Source organism: Brachyhypopomus gauderio, chromosome 1 (assembly GCF_052324685.1).
Source record: "Brachyhypopomus gauderio isolate BG-103 chromosome 1, BGAUD_0.2, whole genome shotgun sequence".
Classification (NCBI taxonomy): Eukaryota; Metazoa; Chordata; class Actinopteri; order Gymnotiformes; family Hypopomidae; genus Brachyhypopomus; species Brachyhypopomus gauderio.
In genome coordinates this window covers 2,632,605-2,641,723 of record NC_135211.1, presented here as the reverse complement: position 1 = coordinate 2,641,723, position 9,119 = coordinate 2,632,605, and positions in this window count along the sequence as shown.

Genomic DNA, 9,119 nt, shown 5'->3' with positions numbered 1-9,119 from the left:
TGAAGGTCTGATGCATGCACTGATAGTGAAATGACTTAACACAATGTCAAACTAGCCACGTGTGGATACAATTTTTTCTTAGAAGGGCAATGAAGCAATATAATGATATGAAACATCTGAGAAATTTATTTAAAGTTAAGTCTCTGGCGAAACACGTTGTCAGGAATGTCACCTGATTGCCACTCTGCTCAGCTGTTCCCCATCACCACGCCCACATTCCTCACATACTTATACCCTTCCGTCCCACTTCCGAGACGCGAAGTATTGCCAACAATGTTGCAAACTGAGCATTATACCCTGGTGTTGATTCTACTGTGTACCGTAGACCTCGTCTCCTGCCTAGCCCTCGGACACCTCACGGACTCTGCCTACCCGTTACGACCCCGGACCGAATTGACCACTTCTGCATAGTGACAAAAGCTATCCCTCATACCAGCCTAGCTTTCTCGTATGCTACTGTTGTACAGATCTGTCAAAATAAAAGTCTTGAGCTTTTGCGCAAGGATCCCTCTCCGTGTCCTTCATACGTAACACACGTGGTCCGCTTGTGCAGGACAGGAGATGCAGTAATAACACGGAAAGGCATCAGCATCTTACGTAAATGTTACGCTGGCATATGCCACTGACATCGGCATCTTACGTACAGGTGACAGTGGCACATGCTGTTATCAGCATGTTACTTAGTTTGACCAAATGTCCGTGTTTCCCGGGACATTTCACATCCTGTCCCGGAAATGTCCTTCCTGTCTGGAAATTACCTTCATTGGACCATTAAAATTTAAATGTACAGGCGTTGTCCCTGAGCCGCGTCAGTGAGGACAGCCCTGTTCTTAATCATAATGTAGACAGCCCCCCCCCCCAAAGTCAGTACGCAACACCTCCCCCCGCTACAAGGTGTCCTGGTTTTCCCAAATGTAAATATGGTCACCCTAATGTTACTTACAGTTGAAAATGGCATATGTTCAGACAGATGTTTACGCTACTGAAAAGTTATTTTAAAGCTACTGAAAGTGGGAATCGTTTACTATCTCACGATTTGATTCTATTCCGATTTTGGGGGCCACAATTCAATTCAAAAATCGATTTTTCGATTCAAAACGATTTTCGATTCAAAAAACGATTTGATTTATAAAAATGTCTGCTTCAGTCTATAAAATCTGCATGATCTACTACAGTCTGCTTTGCAAGACAGAACGACAAATACAGAAAATTAAGTGTCTTTCACATTTAAATAACAAAACCCTCTATGGGACTTTGTCATGTATAAATAACAAAGGAGAAAAAAACATTTTAAAACGTTTTTTAAACCTTAAACCAATCAAATTTTGTTTTAAGTCTATCACATGACTTCCACTTTAGCCAATAAAATTGAAGAATGTCATCATGTGCCCAAACTTTTTGGTATCTAGGGGAAACAAGTGACACAGTTCCATGCTTTCGGCCACATGTTAGATAGGTGCCATGGTAAGATCATTTTGCAGTAGAAAATGTATTTAGATTCCTTCTCAAAAAATCATGCTTGTAGGTTAATATGATTACTAACATCTTTATTCATTTTAACAGTAGTTTATTAAAATTAAAGGCTTTTTTTGACTAAAAGAACATATGTCATGCAGAAATGACAAAGTACCATTAGGGGATACAATTTTACAATAAAGTGTTAGCATTGCAGCAACTACATTTTCAGATATAATGAACAGTTTTGTCTTTAGGATACCAGTATATTTTATGGAAAGAAGAGAAAACAAGCTCTACCTATTCCTGAGGGTAGTGAAGACAGTGAGGGTAGCAGCTCAGATGATGAGGTCATTGTACATATGCCAATGAGACAGGACGAGCTGTATAGTGATGCGTCCGAACAGAGTGAGACTGAAGATGAGGATCAGGATGAAGGTCCGTCAGGTGCAGCAAGTCGTAGGCTGCTATGGAGGACACATGCTCGTGTTCACTATCCTGCCCCAATCTGGGGAGGTCAACTTCCATCTGTGTCAGAGGTCTTCTCTCCAACTGAATATTTCAGGCAGATGTTCACCCCCGAGTGTCTTCGGCACATTGTTGAGCAATCTAACCTTTACTCTGTGCAAAAAGACATCAACTCACCTCTGAATTGTTCTGAGAAGGAGTTAGAGCAGTTTATTGGGATTGCTTTTCACATGTCTGTCTATGGGATACCAGCAACACGAATGTGCTGGCAGGCTGGCACACGCATTGACAAGATAGCAGATGTAATGCCTATGCGAAGATGGGAGCAAATCAAAGCTAACCTACATTTCAATGATAACAGTCAGGACCTCAGCCCTGCAAACCTGTGCAGAGATCCACTGTTTAAGCTGAGACCATTGCTCAGTTTTGCACTTGACAGCATGAACAATATTCCAATGGATGAACATCTCAGTGTCGATGAACAAATAATTCCTTACAAAGGAAAGAGTTGCCTGAAATTATACAACCCAAGCAAGCCCCATAAGTGGGGCTACAAAGTGTACGTGCTTTGTGACTCCAAGGGCATTGCATATAACTTTGAGTTTCATACAGGCAAGATCCAACCAGTGAATGGGATGCCTGATCTTGGTGCCAGCAGCAACATAGTCCTGAGAGTGGCATCCATTATACCACAAGAACAAAACTTCAAACTATATCATGACAACTGGTTCACAAACACAGGTCTTGAAATAGAAATGGCAAAGAAGAAAATCTACTGCCTTGGCACTGTGCGAGCCAACAGACTGAAGGGTTGTTTAATGAAAACTGACAAGGATCTGAAGTCAGTGGGTCGTGGAGCTTTTGATGAAAGAGTTGCCACTTATGAAGGTGGGCAGCTCATTGCCACCAAGTGGCATGACAACCGCACAGTCACACTGTTGAGCACATTTGCAGGGGCCCATCCAACTTGTACCGTGAAGAGATGGGACAGGAAGCTGAAAGAGGTCAGAGATGTGCAATGTCCATCTTCTGTTATGCACTACAATAAGAACATGGGAGGGGTGGACCTGATGGATTCATTGATTGCCCTGTACCGTACAAAGATACGATCTCGGAAGTGGTACTTGCGTATTTTCTTTCACCTCATGGACATGCTCTGCGTAAACGCATGGCTTCTCTATCGCAGAGACTATGCATGTGTGCAAAGAGGCAAAGAAGAGCTTGGACTGAGAGAGTTCAAGATGTCAGTGGCTGAAGTGCTCTGTAAGCAAGGGGCAAGCAGTCATCTGAAACGTGGCCGACCTAGCTCTGTGGGGTCTGACGTGAAGCGGAAGAGAAAGAGGGAGTCAATGCCACAACAAGAGGTTAGGAAAGATGGCACTGCTCACTGGCCATACTATTCAGACAAACAAGGTCGCTGTAAGAAGGAGGGCTGCACAGCTCAGACCAGAGTAATGTGTGAAAAATGTGGAGTACATTTATGCTTCACACCCAAGAATAACTGCCTAAAGGAATTTCATACATGAACTCCAAAGTTCTGTGATGACAAATAAGTTGAAAGAGATTGTTCCATTATTATATGAATTTGAAAGATTGTTATAAAATTGAAAGATGGTTTCATGATTGACACTATAGGAATAGTTCAAGATTACAATACTTTGCACAATGGTAACCTCCATCACATATATGTGTTGATGCAATGAACTTACTTGTAACTTAAATATTTTTTAAAAAGTCATTCCAGACCAAAAAGTCTATAAATGTTGAAAGCATTGTTTAGTTTTATATTTTCAAGTTGTTATGTTGTTATCTTACATGTAATCAAATGAAATATAAATGACAACACAAACTGGAAAAACTTTACCCCTAATGGGTCACAGTCATTTATAAATGACGTCTGACCAAAATAAAGATCAAAGGTCAAAGTTCAGAAAATAAAATTGCTTATTGTTTTTAGGCTCAGAGAAAAATAAAATAACTATTTGTTGAAATTTAAAAACTGTTCTTTCATAATTACTCCCATTACTCCCATGGTTTTTGTTGTTACCAAAATTCTTGAGCTTCATTTTGCGAGCTGTCAGGGCTGGCTCGGATGTAGTTCCCCCAGCCGTCGCTAGGGGCACCAGAGTCAGTCCCAGACTAAACCGACGTAACCGTACGTTCTCAGCCAGTCTCTGCTTTCTCTGTGATTGCTTATCGTTTAATGGTGTCTCGCCACCTCTCTGTTACGCTTTCTCTTTACTTATTCGAGTATCTCATGCGTCGCTTTCTAACCCATCTCAAGTTTTCCCAATCCTGTATGTCTTCCTATCCGTTTTGCCTTTATTTTTGGGAAGGGTTTTATTTTGCTGCAGCGTTTTTTGCCAGTTACTTCTGCTGGTGTCCTTGGTTTCGTTTTCGTGTTGCATTTATCCGCACTGTTTTTTAGTTACTGTTGTTGTTTTGTTTCTTCCTCCCGTCTCACTACGGTTGAGTGTTATTTTTCACGCGTTGTATTTTCCGCATTGGTTTTTTGTTTCTATTTACTCCGTGCCCTCACGGTTTTTCTTTCGATTCTCTTGCGCGTTGAGTCTTTCGTGTTGTTTTGTTTGTTCGTTCTGGGTCGCTGTGCGCGTTTCCCTCTCGCTAATACATTTGACGAGTGTCAAACGTCTTGATCTTGCGAGCCGACACTTGGGTCCATCCTTCTCTATATTATTTCTCACCCTTCTCTATATTAACGCTCCCGTGCTCGCCGCGTTACACAAGCCTTGCACATGAGCTACATTGTGTCCAGTTCGGTCTTCCCCAGCATTCGGTAAAAACCAAAATGAACCCATATTTTTGCCTTAAATGAAGACCGTACAGGTTGAATATCTCTTTCCTCCATGTGTTTTGAACCTTTTCCGCGCATGAGTGTGTCCCAGAACATGCTGCGTAAAGTCTCGCGTAATTTTGTAATTACGTAACGTGTAATTATCAGAATCGATTCTGAATCGTAATAAATGAGAATCGATTTTTGATATATGAATCGATTTTTTGGCACACCTCTAACAGGTAGTGTTCACCAAGACGGGCAGACACATAGCGCTCACTAGGAGTCTCGTCGCAAAAGCCTTTCGACACTGAAAGTGACTGCGCTGTCTTCCGTGAGCGACAAGACTTCCTTGTTCCCACAGCGCCAGTGGAATTCCTGTCTCTGGCTTGTTTGCGCTGTAACAACTAAAGCAGAAACATCTAATGGTCGGTTCAGACTACACGAATTTAGCCCGATTTTGACCCGATTTTGTTGGAGTCGACAAATTGCCTGCGTCGGATCCGAATTTCAGTGTCGCGAGCGACAAAGGTCCGTGTAGTGTGACATAGTCCACGAGCAGTAATTTGACGTGAGCGACGCCGTCAGACTGTCCGACGAAAAGACTAGCATGTTAGAATTTTTTGTATTTTATCGCCTAGTTTGACATGCTCCACGATGTGCTCCCTGACGCTGACCAATAGGTAGACAGAGTGTTCTGTGGCGCACAAATGTAAACATGGCGAAGAGAAAGCGGGACGCTGCTCATGGAGTTCGCTGGACCAGCGAATGTCCTCTTTGGGTCACCCAGGAACGAGCCCACAGTCGCCGCTTCCTCTTTTTTTTGTGCTTTTCTGAGCACAAAAGCGCTACCACCACGCAAAGCGCTTCTGTAGCCATTATTGTCAGCTTCTATGCCCCGCCCCCGCGCAATGATCTACGAACTCACGCCGGGACGAGGACGATGTTTGGTCGGTGACTAACGTGTAGTGTTGCCAGTTCCTCGAGTACGACATGAAACGAATATAACTGCTAATCTGACATAGTGAACATCGTGAGGGACAAAAAAGTCGTGTAGTCTGCGCTTGGCATAATGCAGTATTGGTGGAGACACAATGCCCCTCAACTCATTTTCAGATGTCATGTCAAAGTAAATTTTTGCATTTTGATTTTTAATAAATTAGCACCATTGCCAAAATTTGTTTTCACTTTAATTTTTGGTGGTTTCGTGTAGATATTTTGAGGCCTGTGGGTCATTTGAGGTTGTTTAGGTTGGCCGTGCATGGAGAAACAGATGTAGGGCAAGAGTTTCCAGCTGGTAATTTATATTTTATTCACAACGTTCCCTTAATCCAACGTGCTCTGACACAAGGTTAAAACAGTTCATGAACAAAGGATCTCGTCTTAAGATGATATTTTCACACTTTTCCGGCGTTACATTCATCAGCCAAGTAAAACTGGGCATTCATTAGAGACAGTAAAACTCACTGGTGCTGGTCCAACACTAATACCTCATCCTTTCTCGCCCCGCCACAGCCTAGCACAGACATCTTAACAGTTGTCTATCGATCACTCATTGAATCTATCCTCACTTTCAACATCACATCTTGGTACAATTTTCTCACAGTCAAATATAAAACACAACTGTCCCGTATTATCAGACAAGGAAGTAAAATTATAGGTTCACTACAGACACCATTACAAGCATTGTTTGAGTGAGCAGTGATTAGGAAAGCTACCCTGATCACTACAGACCCATCTCATCCATTACACACACACTTTCAGTTACTTCCATCGGGAAGGAGATATAAAGTCCCATTGGCTCGGAAGAATGTGTATAGATCTTTTGTTCCTTTGGCAACCGCAATTCTGAACTCAAAACAGGTAGTATTTTAAACTTTATATGTGGTATATGGCATAAGATGGATTTTTGTTGTGACTTTGTGTATATTTGTGATCTGTAAAGCCATGTCAAAGATGAATTTCTGTCTTCAGACAGACAATAAAGACTTCTTATTCTTATTCTTATTCTAGGGAGAAACAGGCCTAGGGAGAAACAGGGCAGCAGACTAACGACAGTTTGGCCTTCTTAACCACCGGCACTCTCTTTACTCTTCACCCCACTGCTGTTTACCATGACCTTTTAAACTGTCTGGCTTCTCCCACCAATCATCTGAGCGAGTCCATTCTGCACAAATAGAGAAGTGGTGTTGCACAAATAATTTGTATCACTATTACACATAGTATTAACTTCTAAGTGTTTATCAAATAAACAGGCTCATGCACTAAGGACTTAATTGTGTGCATGCATTTGTCACGGTGAGGCGGCCCCCTACCGGCCGCCTCTGTCCACAGCGGCTGTTGTTGTTGTTGTCTGGTGACGTCATGTGCGTCCCTCAGGTGGGCGGAGCCCGTGATCCGTCTCACCTGAGGGTCGTTTGTTTGCCTATATATGTCTTGTCTTTGTACCAGTTGACCGCTGGTCATTATATCCTTAATTTGAAGATAGTGCACGGGTTTTAGGTTTGCACATTTTCTATTAAACCATCATTTTTCCCTGAGACTTGGCGTGATCGCTTCCTTTTCGTTGCTCACCCCCGCCCGTCACAGCATTATCCCTGTAACAAAGTAACCTTACATGCTGACAAAATATACTTCAGTATCCCAACCACAGCACATCATTTATATTTACTAGAATCTTCACCCACTGTCCAGGGTTGTGCTAAATTGCTGCATTGGCTCCCAGTAAAATTTTAAAATTCTTTTATTGACTTGCTCCTGACTACCTCCAGGAACTTATTCCCTATTATGAACCCACACGTCCACTAAGATCACAGGGTGCTGGTCTTTTATTAGTTCCACAAATTAATAAGGTAACAGCAGGGGGAAGAGCCTTTTCTTATAAGGCCCCCCAGCTTTGGAATGACCTTTCAGAATGTGTCTCAATCTTTAAGTCTAGGTTGAAAACCTACTTATTTAGTTTAGCGTTTGATAATTAATATCCCCCCTTAGATAAAAGTACAGATCCAGGGGTTCATAGGCGAAGGGTTTTATGGTAGACTGGGGCGCTGCTGTCATCCTGTCACTGCTCGTGGTCACTCAAGTTTGTTGACAGTGCAGTGGATGAATGCCATTGTTTCAGAATGCTCCCAAGCCTGTTACCTTCTGGTTCTGCCTTTTTAAGCTAGGCTGTAATAATTTAGTTTAATGCCGGAGTTGACGACACACTCCAGAAATGTTTATAATCTCATCTGTCCTGTATATGTCCTTATACAGAGCTAATTTTCCCTGTTTTATCTTCTCCACATGGCTGTCTGCCTACTCGAGGAACACTGAGATGAGGAGATGAGCCTTTCTGGAGATCCATCCTGGGCCGGCCACCTCCTGCCTAACCAGATATGATGGAGGATCAACCCACTGTCCTGGGCCCTCTCACCGCCCTGAATTCTCCCCTGCTATGACTAACATTAACAATCATCAAGACATTTAGGACTGAACAGGAATTACATAAAAAACTCATGTTTATAAATTCACACCAAGATGAACTTTATTCATCCCTCACATCTTTTCTTTGTTTTTCTCTCTTTAAATTGTTGTCATGGCGTCTGCCAGAGGAGGATGGGTTCCCCCCCTGAGTCTTGGTTCCTCTCAAGGTTTCTTCCTCATGCAAAAAACTAGGGAGTTTTTCCTTGCCACTGTCGCCTTTGGCTTGCTCACTGGGGGCTAGGACTCGGACACTTGTAAAGCTGCTTTGTGACAACAACTGTTGTAAAAAGCGCTATATAAATACATTTTGATTGATTGATTGATTTGACTCATAATACAGCTGACAGTTGACTGTGGAATATTTAGGAATGAGGAAATTTCACGGATTTATTGCACAGGTGGCATCCTATCTCAGTTCCATGCTGGAATTCATTGAGCTCCTGAGAGCGACTCATTCTTTCACAAATGTTTGTAAAAACAGTCTGCATGCCTAGGTGCTTAATTTTATACACCTGTGGCCATGGAAGTGATTGGAACACCTGATTACGATCATTTGGATGGATAAGCGAATACTTTTGGCAATATAGTGTGTGTGTATACCAATAATACATGTTTTATTATTCTTAACCAATTGTCTTAAGACACATCATATTTGTCCTGTATTTAACTACATGTATCATCATTAAACTTGAACTTTGTGTGTTGTGAATCTGTTCTCCTGGTACCAGCTACGAAACAGTGACCGCGCACGCACACACACACACATGCACGCACGCACGCGCACGCGCACACGCACACACAAATACACAGACACACACACACACACACACACACACACACACACACACACACACACACACACACACACCATTTTGATGGTCCTTATTACATTTTATTTCCTGTGTATATGCATTATTGTTATGGAGTAATGCATATA